The 13859-nt window shown below is 41.5% G+C and overlaps 1 protein-coding gene across 3 annotated transcripts in view; it reads left to right on the forward strand.

Annotated features, from left to right (window-relative positions):
• ATP10B (ATPase phospholipid transporting 10B (putative)) overlaps positions 1-13859 on the forward strand; it is a 348489-nt gene that overhangs the window by 128845 nt on the left and 205785 nt on the right. The gene's annotated exons all lie outside the window — the stretch shown is intronic.

Consider the following 13859-nt stretch of genomic DNA (forward strand, 5'->3'; position numbering starts at 1 on the left):
TGGTGACACTTGTTTCAGTGGAAGCAAGAGTGTGAATATTGAGCCGTTGTCCCTATTTATTGGTCATAGGAGAGTGTGGACTCCTTTCTTGTAATAAAACTCTTTCATGATGAGGTTTAACTAACCATTCCTTCCTTCAACACGTTTAAACACCTATCCACTGGCCTCATTAGTAAATTAGATGGCAGGTATATGGCTTAACTTACATATATATCCCAGAGCAACAAAAGAACTGTCAAGGAATAGATCACTTAAAGATGTATTCTTGGGGGAGTTCCCGTCGTGGCGCAGTGGTTAACAAATCCGACTAGGAACCATGGGGTTGCGGGTTCGGTCCCTGACCTTGCTCAGTGGGTTAAGGATCCGGCGTTGCCGTGAGCTGTGGTGTAGGTTGCAGACGCGGCTCGGATCCCGCGTTGCTGTGGCTCTGGCGTAGGCCGGTGGCTGCAGCTCCGATTCAACCCCTAGCCTGGGAACCTCCATGTGCCGCGGGAGCAGCCCAAGAAATAGCAAAAAAAAAAAGATGTATTCTTGGCTGCAAGTAACAGAAAATGAAGAAGGAAGATGACTTAAATAGTAAGAAAAAGCTTATTAACTCTCATAACAAGTTGTGGATGTATTTTGGGGGCAAAAGAATGAATTAATTATATAGAAAATATTCATTATGGAAAGGAATTTATTTTATATTGAAATATTTAGTTGATTTAAATATATTAATTTCTATTTTTGCCTTTTTTTTTTTCTTTTTGGGGCCGTACCCATGGCATATGGAGGTTCCCAGGCTAGGGGTCAAATCAAAGTTGCTGTTGCCAGCCTGTGCTACAGCCACAGCAACACTGGATCTGAGCCTCACTGCGACCTACACCACAGCTCACTGCAACACTAGATGGTTAACCCACTAAGCAAGGCCAGAGACCGAACCGACATCCTCATGGATATTATTTGGGTTTGTTATCTCTGAGCTACAACAGGAACTCCTACAATGTTGTATTAATTTCTGTTGTATAGCAAAGTAGGACAGTTATACATAAGTATACATTTTTAATATTATTTTCCATTATGGCTTATAATATGATATTGAACATAGTTCCCTGTGCTATACAGCAGGACCTTGTTCTTTATCCATTCTGTAAATAACGGCTTACATCTGCTAACCCCAACCTCCCACTCTGTTCCTCTCCCAACCACCTCTGCCTTGGTAATCATAAGTCTGTTTTCTATACCTGTGAGTCTGTTTCATTTATGTGATATTTTAGATTCCACATATAAGTGATATCATATAGTGCTTGTCTTTCTCTTTCTGACTGACTTCGGAAGTATGATATCTTACTTCACTTAGTATGATAATCTTTCGTTGCATCCGTGTTGCTGAAGATGGCATTATTTTGTTATTTTTATGTCTGAGTAGCATTCCGTTGCATATGTGGTACCACACCTTCTTCATCCATTCATTTGTTGATGGCATTTAGGATTTTCTGTCTTGCGACTATTGTGAATAGTGCTGTTAGGGGATGTAAATATCATATTGAATTATAGTTTTTTTCTGGATATATGCCTGGAGTTGGATTTCTGGACCATACAGTAATTCTATTTTCAACTTTCTGAGGAAGCGCCGTACTGTTTTCCATAGTGGCTGTAACCAACTTACATTCCCACCAGCTGCATAGAAAGGTTCTTGAAATGTATTTAGAAGGAAGTTTCTAAAGAGTGAATTGTTTAGAGAATCTGTTCTCAATCTTCTCACCCATTCCCCACTATCAGTTATCATTATAATATCCATCTCACATAATGGAAATAGCCATACAACTCTAGGTGTTACTCCAGTATCTCAGGGCAAAAGACAATTCTGCCTCAAAATACTGCGTAAGGAGCAAGTTGTAGTAAATGATGTTAGGAGTCAACATATATTTAATAACCAGCACTTGATTTATTTTTACTTCTCTTTCTAAAAAAAAAAAAAATGAGGCTCATAGAGATTATGAAGGGATTAAGAAGGGATGGACTTAGAAATGTGACTTGATACCAAACTCTACCCATTGCAAAATGATGGGTTTTTACCAGTTTGATTTGCTTCGAAAAATACCAGAAAGGAGATTTTTTTCCTCTTTCCATAAGCAGTATTTATTTGCCTTTTCTCTTTCCAAAAACATTTCCTGTCCTATCATTCAAAGCTTTATCTAAGTTTCTTGAATCTTTGTCATCCTTCCCAGAGCAGTGAGAGTGTTTTTTCTGCCCCCTAAATCGCTTAATGCCTGTCTGAGTTCCCTGCGCAGCAAAAGAGCTAGCTGAACAGAAATACCCTACACCCCTCACCAACTGGCAACTCCGCTGGCCAAGGACCTAGGGTACCAGAATTTTATTAACACAAATCTCCAGGAACCTATCAATTGCTCAGATGAAACTTATTGGCCAACTGTGATCTGGTCATTATTTCTTAACTCTTGAAGCTGCCTCCTGTACAATATTTCTTTAATGGAAAGCTAAGTCTAGAAATCCTTCAGCTATCTCCAAGGAGGAAGAGAGGTTCCCATTCGGCTATTAAAGTGAAATTTGGAGACCGAAAGAATTAGTTTCACCTGATCAGTTCTAAGAAAAGCAGAGTCCCAGGCTCCACCCCGCCTGGTGAGCAATAATAAACATCAAGGCCCTCAGATGCTTTGGTAAGCACACAATAGACCAAAAGGATGATTCATTGGGGTTATTCTCCCTGATATCTTCCTGTTTCCAAAATATCACTGTGCTTTAACCCACAAAATGAGACACTTGAAATAGAGAATTACTGAAAGCACATTATTTCAATAGCTTATATCATTTTGTTAGGCCAAAAAAAAAACCCTTTCATAATAATTTGAAGGACACTTCTCTATTTAAAGAATTTACTGGAGTTCCCACTATGGTGTAAATGGATTGGCAGTGTCTCTGCAGCACCACGATGCAGATTGGATCCCCAGCCCATCATGAGTGGGTTAAAGGAGCGAGGTATTGTCTCAGCAGCATGTAGTGGGCAACTGTGATTTCAGTCTGATCCCTGCCCCGCAAACTTCATATGCTGTTTGGCAAGCAACAATTATTTTCTCTTTAGAGAATTTCATCATTTTTCAAAGAAATTTGCCCTCCATTTTCTCCTTTGTTCAAAATCACAGCTGTACAGTAAGGCCAAATCATGCCAAAAATGAGAAATAGGATAAAATGATATTTGGTGCTCCCATGCCCTCCTGAGCTTATCTCCTCTGTTATCTTAAGGTTTCCACTTCTGTCAGGTTCTCTCCAACCCTTCCCTCAAGCAAAACCAATTCTTAGGACAATATATGATGCCATATATAATGTCACAGATCAATTCTGGTAATTTATAGTCATGCTTATCATGATGAAAGAAAGACTTAGTTTTGGATGAGTGAAGAGACAAGAAGTATAATCAGATAAGAGCTGGCCAAAAGTTTCATCTGAGCAATTGAGAGCTTCCTGGAGATCTGTGTTAAGAAGGATTCTGAGGCTGTAACTGGGTTCATCAGGAAAAAAATACTTTGTGATCAATCAGTGATGTCTGCTATAGAAGATAAAACCATACATCAGTCACAATATGTTTCACACCAACATTACTAAATTTTTACATGACATGCATTGACAAGCTACTTGCATGCTGTCTTAGTTATCTATTGCTAAGTAACAAATTACCCCAAAATGTAATGGTGTAAAAGGATATAATACCTCACAGTTTCTGTGCATCAGGAATCTTTGCGCAGCTTTCCTGAGTTCTCTGTCTCAGGGTTTCCCACAAGGACTCAAAAATGTATCAGTCTAGGTTGCAGTCTTATTCAAAGGCTCAAATGGGGAAAGATCCACTGCCAAGCTGGTGTGGTAGCATTGGATTTTTTGAGGGCTATTGCACTAGGATCTCATTTCCTTACCAGCCATTGTCCAAAGACTGCCTGCAGTTCCTTGCCAGATTGCCCACTCCACAGGGCAAGGCTGCAAAAAAGAGTGAAAGAGGATGTTAACAAGAGGGAAGTCATAGTCTTCCATCACCTAGTTTTAGAGATGTTGTCCCATTACTTTGCCTATTCATTAAATTTAAGTCACTATATCTGCTTAAGGGGGGGAGTTACACAGGGCATGGATACTGGGAGGTGGGAATCATTCAGAACCATCTTACAAGCAGCCTGCCATTCACGCTTTATTCCATTTATTTTTCACCATGACCTCTTAAGATATGTACTTTTATTATCCCATTTTTACGAGTGAAGAAGCAGGCATAGAGAGACAGTCATTTATTCAAGATGACATAGATAATAAGGGACAGAGCTGGGATTTTGACTGAGGTCCATCTGGTTTTAAAACTGATGTTATCATCACTATTCCTTTTGCTATCTTTAGAATCACTCTATAGAATGGTCTTCAAAATGTTTTGACCATGAACCCTTGTTAGCTGACACTTTCAGAATGTGAAATACATCTATACTCTATCCATATGTGTTTATAAAGTGCTTCTTAATCTGTAGTTAAATATGAGTTATGGTTCAAAAAGTGATTATAAATAAAAATTTTTTGATGCACAATTCACTAGATTGTCTTGCCCTCCCCTAGGGCCTCTCCCATGTTGGACACTACCTAGTAGACATGAAGTGGGCTGATTAAGGATCCAGTTAAAAAGCTTCTGCACCCAACCACCTAAAAACTGGGAGAAATTGGTTGTCAGCCTCATCCTCCCACCATGATGTGTGTTAGAAGGAATATTGAATGAGGAGGAGTTAGGACAACTTTTTCTCACTTGGTGTCATCAAGTCATTTAAGGAAGAATATTGTGGGACTAGAACAGCTTTCTTCCAGTCTCAGCGCTGTGAGGCTTCACTTTCAGAAAAAAAAAGCAATACCTTTAAATCTGCTTCCTAATCAGACTTGAAGGATAAAGTTCAGATGCAGTTTCTAAGTGAGGTTCTATGCTTTATAAAGACTTAATGTTGCCTAAGAATTATATATGTATTTATTTTTAAGTACATAATTCATGCACACAGAAAAATTATGTTTAGTGCGTTTTGGATCTTTAGTGACAATTAAGCTTTCTGTGGGGTCCTTCTTTTCACCTCTCTGCTTGCTTACCCTTTAATAACCACCTTGTGTGTGTGTGTTCATCCAGTGAGAGTCCGTATCCATTAAGTATACATGTGACTGCCCCTTAGTTTTTTGTAACCCAAATGGTGTACACAATGATCTCCCTATAAGTGTTTTTTTTCCGCTTATTGTCTCTTGGAGATGGTGTTACATTTGTACCTACAGCTTCTTTCTTATTTTTCTTAATGGGTATGTAAAATTCTACAGTATGAATGAATCAAAATTTGTGTAACCAGTCTTCTATGAATGGATACTTAGGTTGATTCCAATCTTTTGTTTCTATACACAAAGCTGCAACAGATACATCATTTATAAAATTATTTGGAAATCATTTGCCTTTAAATGTTGATGTTTAATGGCTTTTTTCTGATCACTTAAGAACCATGTAGTCATTGTTTGAGCCAGGCTGGGGGAGCAACACTGAATAACTGGGACAGATAGCCACTTTCTAGGCTCTTCTGTTTAATTCTCTGAATTACAGTGCTCCCCTTCCTCCAGTATTCGGTACTTTAGCTGAAAAAGCCCACGTTGCAGCTATGAGAAAAGTTTGGTGGCTTTCCTGGAAGGCTAGAGAAACTAAGCCTCCACCTTCCATCTCTGGATTTCCCAGTGCAGTCCTGGGAAAGGAGCTTAAGAACTCTGCTCAGGACTAGCTAACAGGATTTACCAGGGCAGTATGAGTGACCTTGACCAGTGGCAAGAAGGTGTGGTAGGAGAGCACCAGCTTTTAGGTGAGTGTACTTGGACTGCGTGGGTAGTTGTCCAAGTCAAGACACAGCTGGGTCACAACCTCCTTTGGGGAGCTTCCTGGGTGTAATCTGAAATTGTCACCCTCCCCCTTCTACACAGAGGACTGTGAGCTATCAAAGGAAGAGGCAGACCACTCCAGATTGGTAGGCAGCTGTTGAAATAAGCAAAGGAACTTGCTTATGAGGCTTGTCTTGGGTGGCCTCAGAACAAATTGATTTCCTCCCCCACCTGCCAAATCTTAAAAGTTGATAGAGAGGCATGAACTGAATTCAATCATATACACAGTCCAAAGGTCTCAACACCACGTTATTATCTCAAGGCTGTGTCCTTGGACAGCTTCTATCGGGAGAAAAGGAAAAAGAACACCCATTCCAAGAAAAGGGTGTGGGGTGATGAACCTCCAACTACCCACATTCACCTTACTGGTTAAACTGGTAATTACATCTTTGTGATAAATCCCTAGTGGATACTGCCACACACACACACACACACACACACACACACACACACACACACACAAATGGGGATGGGCTGCTGGCCAAACACAAACCATAGATGCCCAGTCTAGGGGTTGTTCAAGGAGAGCCTTCATCAGCGAGCATTTGTCAACATCCTTGCTTGTATGACCTTCTATGCCTCTCTGGTCTGCTTTTCGCTGCAAGGCTAGATGACCTCTGAGGTCATCCATCTCGGGCTTTCCCCAGCTTTGTGATTTGCCATCACGTAAGAAGGGAGGGGGAAGTCAGGCTCAGGCATCTGCCTTTATTTTGTTTGATTCCCATCTTGTCAGATGGCTCAGCACTCACAGCTGTGGCAATCTACCCCTCCCTCTTGCCTTCCTGGCCAGCTGCATGCAGGAATTATTCACAGTGGCCCAACTGAAGTGCCTTCTGAAGACACATGTTTGCACTGATTTTCAAATCAGTATTCTGGCCAGGGTGACAGATACACACACTGAAATCTCAGCCTCTGAGTTGTGACTGGGTAAGATTTTTCACATGTGGATGAATTGTTAGAAGCATACAGATGATTAGGCTAAATGTTCTCATTCCCTTCCACCAAGTGTCATGGAGGGAAAATCCTTAATAACAGCAGCAGCAACATTTGGGTTCCTATTTTATCCTGGGGTCTATATGAGACACAGAGTATTGTGATGGACTGTATGGGACCTGAAGTCAGCCTAACTAGTTTGGACCCTATCTCTGTCCCTCAGTAGCTGTGTCACCCCTCTGAACATCAGTTACACCATCTGTAATGACAAACAAATAAAAATACCATTAACCACCCTTACATTGTATGGGATGTTATAAAGACCAAACCAGGCAGCCTATAGAAAGTACTAAGCCCAGTTTCTGGCACATAGTAAGCACGCAGTACTAATTGGCTGTTTTTTTGTGGTTATCCTGGCAAGATTGCTTCTCTCCATTTCATAAATGTACAAACTCAGAAGCATAAACGGTAGATAAAACTTGCCCAAGACCAAAAGTAGCAGAATTTGATTTAAACTTAGGTCAATCTGCCTCCCCAGCTGTTCAAATATTGATGGGGTGCTATCTGTGTTCCAAGCACTGAGAATAGAACAACAAGAGAGCAAGGCATGGTTCTGGTCCTCATGGAGCTGATGGTCTAATCGAACGCCATGGAGTCCTTCACCCACCTCCCACTCACTGCCTTTGTGAATCTGCTGGAGGATTGTCTTGATGGTCACCTCAATAGCTAATATTGATTAGGTGCTCACATAATCTCCTCAGTAGCCCTGGGGGGGTAGCTATTTTATCAACATCATCTTACAGATTAGCAACGTAGGCTTGCAGAAGGCAGAACCACTTGTCAAAGTCATGTGGCTTGAAAATGGTGGAGCTAGGATTTGAACCCAGGTAGCATCCTAGAAAATTCATCATATTATTTCCAAGGAGGCAAGGTGACTGGGATCAAAGCTCTGGGATCAGAGCTAGAACCGAAAGCAATGTCACTGAGATGCAGCCCACATCTAATCACATCATTTTTGTGCCCTGAGTTCTTTTATTTACCCTCTGAGGATAAGAACTCTAGAATTTTTTACATTTAGCCATGAGACTCGGGTGCAATCTAATTAAAATCAAGCACCAGGACTTAAACTAGCTCTGCTCTCCTAATCTCTATTTAGTTGCATTTTCAAGAGTCCTGCATCAAGAGAAAAGATCCATTAGTTCAGCCAGTGGCAGAAAACTTCAGCCTGTGGAAATGCAGCTTGACTTGGCAGGATGCAGACAGGTGTGACCTATGGAGATGTGGGCGGGGCATCCCTAATCTGGCTGAGAAGCACCTCCCGGGCCTACTGATTCCCATAGAGGTACTACAGATCACAAGAGGGCTGAGTTCAAAGGAGTCTAACAAACTTCACTTCTGCCTCCCTGATTTAGAAGATTCATCTGTATCTCCACAGGAGCCTGGTGGGTCTGGGGAGGCGGTGAGGCCAGCAATCACCAGCATCATTCCCCCCATCTGCTCGTTTTTTTCATGGCTCACGGGTACCAGCCAGGAAGGGAGGGCCTGCACCACCCTAAGGCACTGTAAGATTGTTGATGAGAAGTACAAACAAGGCAGAGAAGAGAGGCTCCCTGCAAAAAACAAAAAGCCTTGCCCTTCACAAACAGACAAAGCCAAACTCGGCTGGAGCCTGAGTTTAGGGCTGAGTTACTGATAAAAGCAAACACCCAGCCAAAACAGATTAGATTTGTATTCTGGTTCCCAGCCTGGAATTAAGAAATCTAAAGCAATAGGTCCTTCGTGGATAAACTTTCTCCCGCCCCCGCATCTCCAAAAGTGGACAGTTACCATAGGGAAACACAAAGCACGGCCCAGGAGTGCCAAGGAGGCTGAGCAGAGTTGATACAGCCAGATACTGGCCAAGGATCCCATCCCTTCCTGAGCCTTGCTGATCAAGAGTCCATTGGAGCTTTGAAGCTCTGAGGAAGGGGACCTAGTATTTTCACTCATGTTTATGCACATACAAATTCTCAATAACCAGACAGGTCTGCCTAAAGTCATGCAGTGATTTGATGGAAGAAACAGAACCAGAGCTCTGGTCTCTCAGCTCCTGGTGCCACTTAGACCTCAGCTGCGCCTCTGGGGGTTATGTGGGGATGTAGGCAGAGTGCTTTGCACAGCCAGTGCAACCTGGGAAGCCCTCAGTCCTGGCTTGCTGGCATTAAGTGGCCAAGACTTCTAGTTGCTCTTCCCATGGGGCCAAATTGAAGATGACTGTTGTTTAGTTTGTGTGTCCACCTCCTGAGGTTATGCTGGCAAAGCTTCTAATGAACCACAGTGGAAGAAAACATCCTTCTCAACTAAAGCCCTCCAGAAATTCTGTTGTATCTTCCTACCTGCAGAAGAAAACACTGAATTGAGAATCTGTATATGAATAAGTAAGAGAAAAAGTTATATCTGTGATGATCCACAAGGCTGACATGAGTCTTCACAACGGCAAATAGTCCAAAAGACTTCAGACCCACCATATTGGCTTTTTGTAAGGTAGCTTTCATCACTGCTAGTGGAAACACCATGTTTTGACCTAGACAGATTCTGCAATTGCCTATCAAAGGAGCTGGGAGTTCAGGCTGCATGGGAAGGGAATGCCTAACTGCTGATCACATTATTTCTTGCTCAAAAGGAAGTGGATGTTTATGGCACTCTGAAACCCTCTCACCCAGAATTTGCTGCTACACCAATGTGCAGTAAGCTGTAGCAGGTTGGACAAGGGTCGGATAAAATGGAATTGGTGGCCAAGATCTGTCACTTTCTCGCTGTGAGACCCTGGAAAACTATTAACTGGTCCAAGTCTGAAATTCCTCAGCTATAAGATGAAGCTACTAATGTAATCTAACAATGACACCTAAAGTGTTTAGCTAAATAAATGGGCCATCTCAGAAGAACCATTGAAGTACCATTCTAATGGAGGTAGAAATGACTTCAGAAATTACCTCACCCAGATGTTCTCAGATCTCTCTGAGCATCAGCATCAAGTGAGGTGCTTTCTAAAAGTGTAAATATACATATGGCTGGCCCCAGATGTTTTTATGCCAGGCAGCCTGCTTTTACACTCTTTTGGGCTGCACCCCCTAGGCCTACAAGCTCTGTACTTGCCCAGATTTGAGACCCAGAAAAGAGCCTGGAGTCAGCAACAGAGATGTCAGTGACTCAATGGATGGGGGGATCTTACACATCTGAAGCAAAGTCCTGAAGTGACACCCCACCATGCACAGTGGATGAGGAGGGGAGGTTACCAGTTGTGGGGGGATTGACATTAGGTGGGCTCATCAGTTACCAGGGAAACTAGTAGAGGGTCACACCCCTCACTGCCCCTTGGATAAGCTATCAAGGTGGCTAAAGTTAGATCAGTCATTAGCTGGGGCAGGGGCAAGTACCTAGGAAGTTCAATCATGCGAATAATAAATAAAGCAGGCACTGTTTGAGCAGGGGATGTGCAGAGAAAAAGAAATCTGGGGTCGCCTGACCATATGTGCTCTAACATTGAAGACCTCCCTGCTCCTTTGATATGCAATCTGCCTAGGGTGAAAGTACAGTGTTCCCATGAGCAAAGACTATTTCTCAAATGTGTGGATAGGGACCAGGCTTCTGTATTTTTCAAAGCTCCTCAGGTGATTCTTAAGCAATCAGATGAGCCTGAGTCCTTGGCATGATCTTGGGGAGCCATTGACCTAAGCCCTAAGAGAGGCTAAGAAACCTGAATGTCATAGAACTGTGGAACTAATTAGCTAATGATAATAATAACAATAACATGCTCAGTTTTTCTGATTTCCAGTATAGTCAAATTCTTATCAAATCAATGCACAAAATTAAGAACAAGACACATTTTGTGGTTATGTGTGGTCCATGAGATCCTGGTCTCTGATGTGTTAGCAACTGTTGAGAGCCATCAAGTCATTTCTCCCTGAGGACTCTCTCTGGATTGCAGTCAGAACCATAAACCCAGGGATGTTAGGGGATCTGAGTGTTAAGCTATCACTGACTTGCCCCAGGGAGCGTCACAGGGTCACAGCCCAGGCATCAGAGCTCCATCCCAAGGACACCACTTCCAGGTGGCTTTCTGGATGATAGGCATTGTGGCAAATAAGAAACAAGCCAATTGGAATACCAAATCTGGCATGCAAACCTATGTGGGTTACATGTATTGCCCACAGGGCCTGAGGATAATATTAAGAAGACCTACTTTTCCCTGAGAACTGACCAGGTACCAAGAAATATGCCGAGTATTGCGATAAATTAATTGAGCAGTCTTAGGAGGATAATACCCTTGATTGTCCTTTATTATTATTTATTCTTGCTTTTTATTAATCATCATTGTAAAGATGAGTATATGTAAGCCTGGGGGAGGGAGTGAGGCTTATAGGTCTGAGATGAGCATAAAGGCACATGGAAAAGAAAGATGGGCAATTCCTACCTTTACCAACGCAAACAAAATTTTCTTTTGACGTCATAACTGTTAATAACTACTTCTCCTTTAAAGAGTAGCATATGTCTTGCCCTTGATATTTCTCTAAGCCCCAATCTCCTCAATTATAAAATATGGATGCATAATGTACCTACTTTCTGAGATTGTAAAGATTAAGTGATTTAGGGCATAAAAAGCACTTAGCACACTGAACACGTCATAATTGTTCAATGAATATTAGATATTGTAATTTTTATTAGACTGTGGTTTTGGTGTTTATAAGCAGAAACATTTACTTAAATCTAAGGGTGGAAAAATACAGTGGATGATTTAGTTGAGTGCATCTATATATCAATAATAGTATGGCTACCATTTAGGGCTTTAGATACAGTACTAGGTTTGTTTTTGTTTTTGTTTTTAATTGATGAGTAACATATTTCCAGAAACATAGCTTAAAGCAACATCCAATTATTAGGTCGCAGTTTCTCTAGGTCAAAAGTCCAGGCAAGGCATGGCTGGGTTCTCGCCTCAGGGTCCTCCAAGGCTGAAATCAAGGCATCAATTTAACTATGTTCCTTTCTGGAGTCTCTGGGAAAGAATATACTTCCAAGCTTATTCCTACTCATGGCCAAATTCACTCTCTTGCAGTTGTAGCTCTATGGTTCCCATCTCCTTGTTAATTGTCAGAACTCCTTCCTAGAGGTCACCTACATGCTTGGCCATGTGCCACCTTCGATCCATCTGTCTTCAGAGCCAGCAATGGAAAATCCCCCTCTCGTCAAATCCCTTTCACATTTTGAATCTCTCTCGCCAGGAAAACTCTGTCCCTTTGAGGGGATTCCCTTACTAGCCAGACATCCAACATATGCTCTCTTAAGGTCAGCTGCTTTGAGACCTGAATTATAATTGCCATGCCATTTCCCTCACAGTCCCTAGAATAATATTTGATTGAATGGAAGAAGGCCTGTGTAGACTTGAAGCTAGGAATATTGGGGACCTTCTGATAATTCTTCTTTCCGCAGATAGATTTTCTCATCAACTCTGATATAAATGAAAATAAGATGGGACTATAAAATGAGAATGACTTCCTTTTAACGTGAAGCTTATAAAATAATTCTTTAAAGATTATACTCATTGTTTTATAATCACACCCTTCTGTGGCACCTTCTAAGACCCTTGGCCAGCACTTGGCAGAAATGAAGGTTGAAGATGCTAATGGTAATGTATTATTAGACCCTCTAGGAATAATCCCAGATATTCCTCAATACTGGCTTACATTTAACCTTTTTATGACTATTTGATCACCTGTAAAAGAAAGAGATGAACATTTACCTTGAGGGGCTGATATGAGAGATAAGGATCTGTATTACATAAATGATAATTCTGGTGAACAGCTGTCATTCCTTGCAAGTTTACCAGTTGCTGGCACTGAGCATGCGTGCTTCCAAGGCATCGTGGTATCATTGAAGGCGCATGGCTCCAGAACAAAGATCAGACTTAGGATTCAATGCCAGCCCTATCTGCTTGGGTGAATTTTTTAATTCAGAGCCTCAGTAACTTTAGAGAGAAGAGACAAAAAGGATAGCTCACAGATAATAACAATAAAAAATAGATAGTAGTCCACAACATAAGTGTGGACCTAGCCTAGGCCTCCATCCAATATATGGTGAGTGTGTAAATACGGACCCTACAGTGATAACTCTGCTTCTAAAACTGCATTCATTCAAGTACTGCCTTCATAATTTTTACCCTAAATGCATGCTATCTATTTGTAATACCTGTGTACCATATATTCTTTTAATTCACCTTTTCTTCTTACCCATGAGATCATGGTTCTGAAGTGTTTTTCCCACTTTTTTCCTAAGCTCATGATAAAATAAATGCATAACTCTTAAAACTGTACTGAGCAAAACTGCCATGTATTATCGGTAGATATAAAAGCACTGCATGCTGAGCAGTGCTGCAGTATGGATGCGAGAGGCCCCTTCTGTACAAAGGGCAGTGCATGCTTAGGTCCCTGAGGATGGCAGTGGAGAGCTACCCAGATTTTAAATAACTTCATTTTGTTTTTTGAGAGAATGCCTTGAAATTGAATTCCTCTGATGTCTGAAATATGCCTAGGGAATAGAAAAATGTCTATTTAGCTAAAACAAAATAAAAATATGCCAGGGCCAGAACTCATATTCAGATCTTCCTAATGGTAAAGCCCATATTTTTTCATATCACAAAGAAAAATGAGGGCAGCAGGAAGGAGGGAGGAGAGAAGGGGTGTGGGAGAGAGTAAGAGGAAAGATTAAAATGCAGAGGGAGAGTGATTAGCAAACTGGGAGCTAGGGAAGGAATAGAGAGACAGGGAATTTGAGGAAAGTAGAGAGACAGCATTTAGAAAATTCTTAAGTGATTTCAAATCTTTATTACAACCCCACATTTGGGCTCTTATGGGTTTTAAAATGCAGTTGCCTCTTATCACTTCTCTTTGTATGTTGTTTAGGTGGTTAACAGCTCTTCAGCTTTCTTTTCTCCCAGGACTAGCACTCCTCTCAGAATCCACACATATGATGCCCAC

This window comes from Sus scrofa, chromosome 16, assembly GCF_054392235.1.
Source record: "Sus scrofa isolate SSC_HxYL_T2T_F1_AM1 chromosome 16, Sscrofa_HxYL_maternal_Yorkshire_Landrace_v2.0, whole genome shotgun sequence".
NCBI classification, from domain to species: domain Eukaryota; kingdom Metazoa; phylum Chordata; class Mammalia; order Artiodactyla; family Suidae; genus Sus; species Sus scrofa.